Source organism: Acomys russatus, chromosome 16 (genome assembly GCF_903995435.1).
Source record: "Acomys russatus chromosome 16, mAcoRus1.1, whole genome shotgun sequence".
Lineage (NCBI taxonomy): Eukaryota > Metazoa > Chordata > Mammalia > Rodentia > Muridae > Acomys > Acomys russatus.
Window position 1 is genome coordinate 14,074,747 of NC_067152.1, and position 10,957 is coordinate 14,085,703.

The 10,957-nt window shown below is 43.3% G+C and overlaps 1 pseudogene; it reads left to right on the top strand.

Annotated features, from left to right (window-relative positions):
• The first annotated feature begins 857 nt into the window (after positions 1-857).
• Positions 858-974, top strand: LOC127200876 (uncharacterized; annotated as a pseudogene).
• The last annotated feature ends 9,983 nt before the right edge of the window (positions 975-10,957 follow it).

Genomic DNA, 10,957 nt, shown 5'->3' on the forward strand with positions numbered 1-10,957 from the left:
TTATCTTAAATATTAAAATGAACTATAAACTATGTAGAATAAAGCAGAAAGCGTACATTTTCATTTCATTGTCTTTTTCCTCATCTTTGTGTGTGTGTGTGTGTGTGTGTGTGTGTGTGTGTGTGTGTACACCATACACAAGCACACATGGAGGTCAAAAGAAACAATGTTAACAAAGCTTTCTAAACTATCAACTTTTTCCTCAACAGAAATACACTCATTTTATTTTTTTACCTGAAGATTTGTTTTTATGTGTGCAAGTGCTTTGCCTTCAAACATGTCTGTTTATCACTTGCATACCTAGTGCCCAAGGAGGTCGCAAGGGGGTGTTGGCTCCTCTGAGCTGGAGTTACAGTTGTCAGCTCTCCTGTGGGTGCTGCAAACGCTCTTGGCTGCTGATCCATTGATCCAATATTTTTTATTATTTTTAATCACACATGTGTGTGTACACGCTTGAGAGCAGGTGCCCACAGGAAAAACAGTGTCAGGTAGATTCTCTGGAGCTGGAGTTACAGGCATTTTGTAAGCCACCTCACATGGGTGCTGGGGACTGAACGCAGGTCCTCTGGAAGAGCAGTCTATGCTCCTAACCACTGACATCTCTCTCCAAACTCTAAAATATGCTTGTTTTAAGTGAATACGATCTCTCCAGTGCTACACAATACAGGTCAATACACAAAGACAGAAACATTGGGGTTTATAGGAAACAACATTTAGCAGCCTGAGTTAGTTAGAAAATAGCAACATAGGCAAAGCAGGTGCAAGCCTGTAAACGCAGTGCTCGAGAGACTGAGCCAGGGAACTGAGAGTTTGAGTTCAACCTGGGCCTCAAGTGAAGCCATTTTAAAAGAAGAAATCTGGAGCCAATAAGCTAAGCAGGTTCCTTCCTCATGCAGGCCTGGTGTGCAGCCTCCTTGGTGGTGTATGCAGCCTGTCACTTACACGGTTCACCCAAAGGGACCGTGGAGACAATTTTCTTGTGGCTCACATGTCTCTGATCTCAGAGCTCCACACAGTGTAGGCTCCACACAGGTGTGCAGGGTGCTTTGGGGAAGCCTAAGGGTACAGTCCAGAGTCCACATCAGCCAGGCCATTATGTCTGTCCACACCAAGCTGCAGAATAAGGGACATGTCATCAAGGCCAAGTTCAAGATTTCTGGCAGCCAGAAGATCTACCTGTCAAAGAAGTAGGGCTTCGCCTAGTTAGATGCAGACCAGTTTGGACCTGATAGCTGAGAAGTTCGTGCCTGATGGCTGTGGGGTCAAATATATCCCCAGCCATGGTCCCCAAGACCTGCACTCCTGAGGCCTTCCACTGTGCTGAGTTCTGCCTCACTACACACCAAGTCATGTTAGTAATAAATCTTACCCCTAGAAGGAAAGAGAAAAGGGGTGGGGTGGGGGGAAGCTGGGGGTGCAACTTCCTTGTAGGGTGCTTGCCTCCTACACAAGACCACATAAATAGTGGAGCTCACTATAATCTTAGCATTTGGGGGTAGAAGCAGGAGGGTCAGAAGTTGAAGGTTATCCTCAACTACATCGTGAGTATGAGGCCAGCCTGGGGTACATAAGACCCTGTCTCAAAAAGATATGGAGTGAATAGGATACTTTCCATTTGGATCCTCCCTCCTTTCAAGATAAATGTTTTGGTCACTAAAACACAGCAGTTATGTTAGAGAAATGTCTCTCTTCACTGATTCCAGCTTTGGAGTCTATGAAAGTCTTTGCTTTATTTTTTGTTGTTCTGAGACAGGGTTTCTCTTTATGTGGCTCTGGCTGTCCTGGAACTCTCTGTGTAGACCAGGCTGGCCTCAAACTCACAGAGATCAGCCTGCCTCTGTCTCCTGAGTGCTGGGATTAAAGGTGTGTGCCATCAGGTCTCATCCAGATATTTTTTATTTTCTTAAAGCTGTCTTATGGAGCTGGAAAGATGGTTCAACCATTAAAACAGTTTACTGCGCTCACAGAGGACCCAGAGAATTTGTGCCCAGCACCCACCTGTAATTTCAGTTCCAGGGGACCCGGTGTCGTTTTACAGTGTCCTTGGGTACCTGCACACACATGGTGCACATAAACAATAAAGAAGGAAAATTACATTAAAGGTTGTTATTTATCTTGCTGGGTGTGGTGGCGCATGCCTTTAATCCCAGAACTCAGGAGGCAGAGGCAGGTGAGTTCCTGTGAGTTCGAGGCCATCCTGGTCTACATAGTGAGTCCAGGACAGCCAGGGATACGCACAGAGAAACTCTGTCTCAAAAAACAAAAAAATAAAATAAAATAAAAGTTGTTTTATCTTGCAGCATGTAGCAGCCAATTAGCAGCTCCCCAGGAAGGGAGGGTCTGTGCCCATGAACTGCCCTCTGATTTAACAAATGGCTCAGGTTACGACTGCTGCATTTGGGCCATTTATATTTGTATGCCCATGGAAAAACGTTTTAAATTACGTATAAGTAACTTTATTGTTAACACATTGTCTTCTTGGATTGACAGCACAGTGTCTGTGCCCCTTTCCTTTTAAGCTCTTCCCAACTCTAACTTTCCCCCTGTGTATTCTAGGCTAGTGCCCTACCATTGAGCTGTAGCCATAACCCATATGTTAAAAGCCTACAGTATTTTGAAGGTTAATCAGTTAACCTGCATAAAAATTAAATCTTACACTTCATTCGTGTATAATCAAACCAATGCTTAATTTTGTAGCTATTGAACAGTAATGTACAAAAAATTTTTTTTTTTTTTTTAATGTTTGGGGACAGGGTTTCTCTGTGCAACCCCAGCTGTCCCAGGACTCACTCTGTGTACCTGACTGGCTTGAATTCAAAGCTCTGCCTGCCTCTGCCTCCCAGGTGTTGGGGTTAAAAGGAGCGTGCCATCACTACCTAACAAAACTAATTTCCTAAAATAATCAAATAAAATCCAGGCACACCATACACACCTGGTGCTTAGAAGGCAGAGGCAGGCAGATTGCTGAAAGTTTGCAGTCAGGTTTATATACAGAGTTCCAGGCCAGCCAGGCCTTTATAATGTGAACAAGGCAACCAAAAAACTAATCTGCAGATGACCCAGCTCCTAGCAATGCTATTTTCAAATTGGAAAGACTGACTGCAGACTCCTGGAACCACTCTCCTGCATTCTTACAGAAAACACACGGAGCACCGAAAGCCTTGGCCTTTCCACCTGCATCTCTTAAGGAACCGCGTGACAGCAGTCCTGAGAAGCATGTCTGTGCCTGGGATGGCAGCCATGTGTGTCTTTATGTGCTGTCACCTGACTTTCGCTTTTATAATTGCTTTCCCACACACTCAGTCTGTCCAGCAGTTTAATAGAGGTGCTTACCTGGCAGGAGCATGCCCATTTCAGCCTCTTTTACACTAAACGTAATTTCATGTGTATGAATGTTTTTCCTGTGTGTGTGTGTGTGTGTGTGTGTGTGTGTGTGTGTGTGTGTGTGTGTGTGTGTACGTGCACCATGTACAAGCCTGGTGCCCTCGGAGGTCAGAAGTGAGAATTACATCATTGGAACTAGAGTGCCAGATGGTTGCGAGCTGCCATGTGGGTGCTGAACCAAACCTGGGTCCTCTACAAGAGCAGCAAGTGCTCGGAACTCCTGAGCCATCTCCCCAAGCCCCCAAAGCTAAGACTTTTACAACATTCTGCCTTGTAGCTTAAAAGGTGCTCACATAAACTAGATAATTCCATCTTCACAATCCATGTTTCCACATGAGTAAAGGAGATACTACTGTTCTCATTTTAAAAATCAAAAAACAAATGAAGCTTGGCAGGTTTGCCCCAGGTCAAACAAGCAGAGCACTAACAACACTAAGACAATCCCCTGACATCTTTTTTATCCTTTAAACCTCACTGTTTTACAAGTGACAAGGACAGCAAGTGGGCAATGGGCTTTGACAGCCTTTGGTTGTCACAGATCTGGAACAACAGAATCAATTACAATCTGTTCTTTCCGACAGCAGATCCCAACAGTATGGTACACTGGACGGACACCATAATTTTAATTATCAACTAAAGAATTGAACTTATGTTTCTTATACTTAAGCATTCCCCCCACAGGTGTGGGGGGGCAGGGGGGCCCACTGACTTCCACATGTTCTGCTCAGGGCCAGCCAGTGTTTAAAACCAGAAATATCTTTTTTTTTTTTTTTTTGGTTTTTCAAGACAGGGTTTCCCTGTGTAGCCTTGGCTGTCCTGGACTCGCTTTGTAGAACAGGCTCCACCCCACGTGTTCTTCCTATAGAATGCTCCCAATAGAGCAAACACTCAGAAGTTGTTCTAATTCTAATTCTCAGGTAACCCCCCTCCCGCCCCCGCTCAAAAACCAACTTGGCAACTACATAACCCATATTGCTGTTCTCACTCTATAATGCCTATTATCGCAGTTAATACTGAGACAGTACTGAGAGCCCCTTTGGCCTTTTTTACACACACACACACACACACACACACACACACACACACACACACACACACTGTCACTTGTCTACCTTCCTTAATGTGTCCTTCATTCCAACTTTACTTTTCTGTCCTCCTCCTCTGTAGCTGGGATCCTTCCTGAAGCTGCCAACTTCAGCTCCCACTTCAGGCTGCAGCTTCATAGTCTTAAGCATAGAAAGATCATCTTTTTCCTCTGTCACCTTCTGCTACCTCATTAGCGCAGTGCATGTCAGGTGGGCAATGAGCAGCTGGCTGGTGGACTGAGTTCACATGGATGCGTTTTAGGCAGGCTGGGGAAAGGGTTGAGAAAAGACGATGTCCATGTATATTTAAAGTATGCATCATGAGTAAAGGAAAGTCCTTGTGAGAGTGAGTCAGACCCAAGCAGTGGCGTTGCCAATTCAAATAAGCGTAACAGCTCTGAAGATCTAACAGACAGCAAGAGTCTATTAGTCAGTGTCATCACATAGTTCAGCCTACCCACCTCTGCCTTTACCTCTGTAATGGACGCCCTTGCCCTGGTCCCACTGGCTCTTAAGACAAATGTCCTGCATCACTGAAGAGGGTTTCAGCCATTACTCTGTTTCCATCTCTCTTCACTTCTTAAGGGAGCTGTTTCTACTACGTCAGTAGTGATTACCTGGTTCTAACCCATCTAACATCCATGATGTTTATATCTAAGTGAAAGGATATGTTACTATTTTGGTCTCAAAGCAGTACCCGCTGGGAAAGAGGCTTAAATGTAGAAATATTCATATTGTGATAAAACAGCCTTCTTCTTTTTCTATTAAATTCTTTCCTGCTTTCCAGGCGATTATTAAAATATAAAGTTTAGCTAAAGATGTAAAATATTACATAGACTACAATCACTTCTATAAACTGCTTTCCACTCGCACTTTAAATATCTTATCTTACCATTAGCATTGAGCCCAGGAGTCAGTGCTTCAAACTCAGCTATACTTTACTTGGTAATGACAGTTCTGGTATCTATTAGGTCTTCGTAGCTTGCTATTCACACAGCATGATATATATCTAAAATTAGCAAGATCGTTGCTACTAACCTTTAGGTCTGACTCATCCCCACAAGGAATTCCTTTAGTCATCGTTTAAAATATATACATTAAAGTATATACATTCTTCCTTTCTGAGACAGGACTGACATTCAACTCAGTATGTAGCCAAGGATGTCCTCGGGCCCTGATGCTCTTGCCTCCACCTTCTGAGCACTGTGATTTCAGATCACCCTGTTTTAGGTGGTGCTGGGGACTGAACCCAGGGCTGCATGCATGCTAGGCAAGCACTCCACAGACTGAGTTACAGCCAGCCCTAAGTGTATTTTCAGTATTTTAAAACACGTGCATACCTTAGTGAGATACTGGGCTTCCTGCAGCTTGGACACAATAATGAAATAGAAATCACTGATGCACACTCAGTCTATTTTATTTGCTTAGCCTTATTCATAATCTGTATTTTAGCCATTGATTTGCATAAGTGGGATAATACAAATTGCCAATTTGTATTCTAAAAAACAAATTTTGTAGTTCTTCGATTGTATTCTCTACAATTGAATAGTAATTTGAAATGGGAAAAAAATTGTTAACCATGAATGAGTCCTGAACTTATTTTACCAAATCAAATGTGTCACCTTTTAAGCCCTCAGCAATGCTGTGGGTCAGCACCACATCAGTCCCCCTGTGCATAACGCCCTCGGTACATGCCTAAAAGTAGGGATGACACTAAACCCTATATATGCTATTTTTTCTTATACATACAATCTATAATAAAAGCTCAATTTATTATTTAGGCACAGCAATGATCAAATAAAATATAATTATACTATAATAAAAGTCATATTAATGGCTGAGCATGGTGGTGCATACCAGTAGTCCTAGCCCTCAGAAGGCAGGCAGATCTCTGTGAGTTCAAGGCCAGCCTAGTCTACAAATCAAGTTCCATGTAAACCAGGACTACACAGTAAGACCCTGTCTCAAAACACACACACACACACACACATGCACATACACTGTCATTTCCCAAATGGCGTACTGTATATCTTAGCAACCTCAGCATATTATTGTGTTCTTTCAGGTTTTTCTTTAACCTGGTAACCAAGCTGGATGCTATGTGACTGTCTGTGGGTAGAACATGCTCCCTGGACATGACGCACATAGGGATGAATCTCATTCCAGGCAGATGGTATGAGATTCTACCATGCAACCCAAAATGGCAATGAGTTATTATTCCTAAAATCCCATTTATTATTTTTGTATGGACGTTTATGACAGGTAACTAAAACTTTATAAAGAAAGAAAAACAGAAATAAGGGGACTGTTATATTATCAAAAGATATTTTCCTGACAAGAAACTTGAGGTTTGAGGTTTGAGGTGCTTTGCCTAAATAAACACAATTAATCCTAGGGCCAAGGACAATTCCAGGTCAGTCTGACACACAAAAAAAAACCATGCCCCTTTTCACTGTGCTGCAGTGCATTCACACACTCGCAACAACACATGTAAGTACAAGTGTGGCCGTGGAAAACTGGGGGAACTGAGACCAACAACCACAGTAATTAGCAGCAATCTCCATTATCTTGTTTTTCACAAGCATTTCTAAAGAGGAAGCCTTGTGTCGGGGAAGGACTGTGGAGGAGGAGAACCAACAGACGCAAGTATATATGGAAACGCCATAATAAAACCCATAAGCTGGCATGCTCACTTAAAATCTCAAGTAAAGCAATGCATTCACATATTCCTCATCAAACCTTTGTTGGGCACTTTACTACCAGGGACTGCCCAAAGACTCCTGTCTTCATGAGGCCGACATAGAGATGGTTTTCCAGGAAGCACTAAGCTTCAAGGAAGTAGAGAAGAGCCACTACAGAATTTGTAACAAAGCACCAGCAGCAAGTGTTGGTAGTGAGTTCCACTCAGGACCTGGCTGACCTGACTATCACTGGCTCATACATGAGTTGCTGGTTCCTAAAATACTGAGAAAATTGTGAATTTGGTGACTACATTAAAACTTACACCAATTAAAGCCCAGATGTGGGAGCAAACAGCTTCCCAAGTGCCTAAATGAAGTCCAATCGCCTTGGGGGAAAAAGTGTCTCTATAATATTAAACGTGTCAGGCTCATCTATGTTTTGAATTCCACACAGGATTAAAGATAGTCTCTTCAGCCCAGCGTGGTGGCACACGCCTTTAATCCCAGCACTCGGGAGGCAGAGGCAGGCAGATTGCCATGAGTTTGAGGCCAACCTGGTCTACAAAGAGAGTTCTAGGACAGCCAAGGCTACACAGAGAAACCCTGTCTCGAAAAATCAGGGAAAAAAAACATAGTCTCTTCATCAGCACCAACAAGTGTCACTAAATAAACTTAAAGGTGTTTTAAATTAAATGCGGGCCTACTGCTTTTTCCTTGATTTAACCGTAGACAACTTATTTAACCTCTCTCTGTGTGCCTTGTTTCTCATCTGTACTGTAGAGTAAGAACTTGTACTCAATACGGTTGTTGAGAGCACTGAGCCAGACAATCAGTTTATAGTGCTTAGCAAAGATCTGGTGGACACTGAGTAGTGAGTTTTCCTCTTAAGTACTGTCTCATTTTTCCTGTTTAGAAATGCTTGCGTCTATCTCTGTCTGTCTCTGTCTGTCTCCTCCCTCCTCTCTCTCTCTCTCTCTCTCCCCCCCCTCCCCCCACCCTCTCTCTCTTCCTTTGCTTCCTCCTTCTCTTGTAGAGACCATACCAACGCCATTTTGTGTTCAGGACCTGAGAACTTGACGCCCCCCCAACCTCCCCCCACTCCCCACTCCCAACATCCCACCCCCACCCCCCCACACACACCGGAGTTTCCAGGGAGAGCCACAAACATACAGCTAGTAACCGGTCCTAGGAGCTTACACCCAGGGCCAACCAATCAGAGCTACAGGTCACAGTGACCAGAACAAACAAAGAATTCCCCCCTGCGGTCTGGCCCTGGTCCCCTAGCCAATCAGCTTAAAGGGCAACTTGTACCCCTCTAACCTATCATATAACAAGGTTTGGAAATCTGCCCCTGCAGTTTTTCCTTTAAAAACCCTGTTCCTCTAGCACTAGGGGCCGCCATCTTCCCTCCTCACAAGGGGGCTGATGGTCCAGGCTCTGAGCTTGACTAATAAAGGAGACCCTGTGTAATTTGCATCCGGCTGATTCTTGGTGGTTTTTAGGGGTTTCACAACTTGGGCATTATACTCTCTTCTCCCTGCCCTCCTCCTCTTCTTCCTATCCTTCCCTGTCCCCTCCCTTCCTGTACCATCTCTACACAAGCTAAGCAGATCATCACTATATAGCCCAGGCTAGCCTTGAACTCATAAACCTACCTTAAGTCAGTCTTGCCAAGTGCTGGGATTGTGAATGCCTGGCTCATTGTTATTTATTTCAAACCATATTGATAAAAGACTAGATGCAGTGAACTTTGGAAAACCACGATGGTTTATGCTTATTTAGAAACATAAGCATTTTGTAGGAGATAAAAATCTAAAGCCAACAAGATGGCTCTGCTGGTAAAGGTACATGATCTGACCCCCAGAACCTACTAGGGAAAAAGAAAAAACTGACTACATTTCTTCTGACTTGCACACGAGCAACACGGCATTTATGCCCCAACCAACAGACACATAAATACATAAAATCTTAAGTCTTTTTTTTTTTTTAAACAAGGAATAGAAAAATCTAGTGTTTTGTTATCATGTAAGGTTTAGACTGCTTGGGAGCCCTAAGTGTTAACTCGTTTGGAAGTGCCATGATCTATTTTTAGCCTATTTCACGTGCTGCTGGAATGTGAAAATCTTTCTAGCATCTCAGTGAATGTATGCCAAAGAAATCAGCATTGTTTTAAATCTAAAAATGAAAATGAAAATTCTGAAAGGGCAACTCTAGAAATGCTATTGTCTCCAAGTAGAATTTATGAAATCCTAAGACATTCCTTATCTTAACATAAATAATCAACGTTTGAAAACTAAGATTCTGGGGGTGGGGATGTAGGTCAGATGGCAGAATGCTTGTTTAATACAAATGAAGCCCTGGGCCTGACCTTACTCAGCACCGCGCCACTGGGCTTGGTGGCACACACCCATAATTGCATCACTTGGGAGGTAGACACAGGAGGATCAGAGAGAAGCTCAAGGTCATCATCCTTGGTCACGCAGTCCATTTAAGGCCAGCCTGGGTCACATGAGAGCTTATCTAAGAATTAATTAATTAATTAATTAAAATTCTGAGCTCTTAAATTATAATGTGTACCACTGTGAAGAAGGCTGGCAGTATTTCAAATGCTAGGCATAAAAGCACCATGTAATCCTGCAATTCTACTGAAAGAACTGAAAACAAGAACTCTAACCAGTATCTAAAAGTAGCATTGTGAGGTGAAGATGTAGCTATGGTAAAGGGCTTGCCTAGCATGCAACAAGAGACCTCCAGTTTATCCCAGCAACACAACACACACACACACACAAACACACACACAAACACACACACACACACACACACACACACACACACACACACACAGCAAAAGCATTCAGCCAATGAAATTCTGAAGCTGGGCGTGGTGGTTCATGTCTGTAATCCAGGAAACTCAGAAGGCTGAAGCAGAAGAAATGAAGCAAGTTTGAGACCAGCCAGGGCTACAGTTTGAGACTAAGTAAATAAATAAATGCCAAGGGGATGGAGAAATGAAGGGGAAGGGAGAGTGAAGAAATCCTGGTGAGCCAGGTGGTGGCGGTACATGCCTGTCGTCCCAGCAGTAGGGGAGACAGAGGCAGGCAGATCTCTCTGAATTTGAGGCCAGCCTGGTCTACAAATTGAGTCCAGAACAGCCAAGGCTACACAGAGAAAAACCAACAACAAAAGAATCCTATTCTATGGTGACATGATAACTACAAAAGATGTCTTGTCATTAAAGGTGGATGAATAATTGGGATGTGATGGCACACACCTTTAGGGAGGCAGGCACTTTCTACAAGTTCATGATCAGCCTGGTCTAAATAATGAGTCCCAGACCAGTCAAAGCTACACAAAATACAATACAACAAAACAAAAAAGAGTTGATAAATAAACTTACTGTGACAATGCAACATTATAATCAACCCTACAATGGAAAATTTTAGATAGGATTAACCAATGATGTCCTAAAAAGATCAATTAACACCGGGCATGGTGGCTCTTGCCTGAAATCCAAGCACTGGGGAGGCAGAGGTAGGCAGATCTTTGTGAGTTCAAGGCCAGCCTGGTCTACAAGGTGAGTCCAGGACAGCCAGGGAAACACAGAGAAACCCTGTCTTGAAAAACCAAAAAACAAAAACAAAAACAAAACAAAACAAAACAAAACAAAAACCAAACAAAAAAATCAATTAACTTGTTATCCTTCAATCAAGACTCTAAAGAAGTATCAAGGGCCGGCAAGCTGGCTCAATGGGTACAGAGGCTTGCTACCAGGCCTGAGGACCTGAGTTCAATCCCTGGAGCCCATGG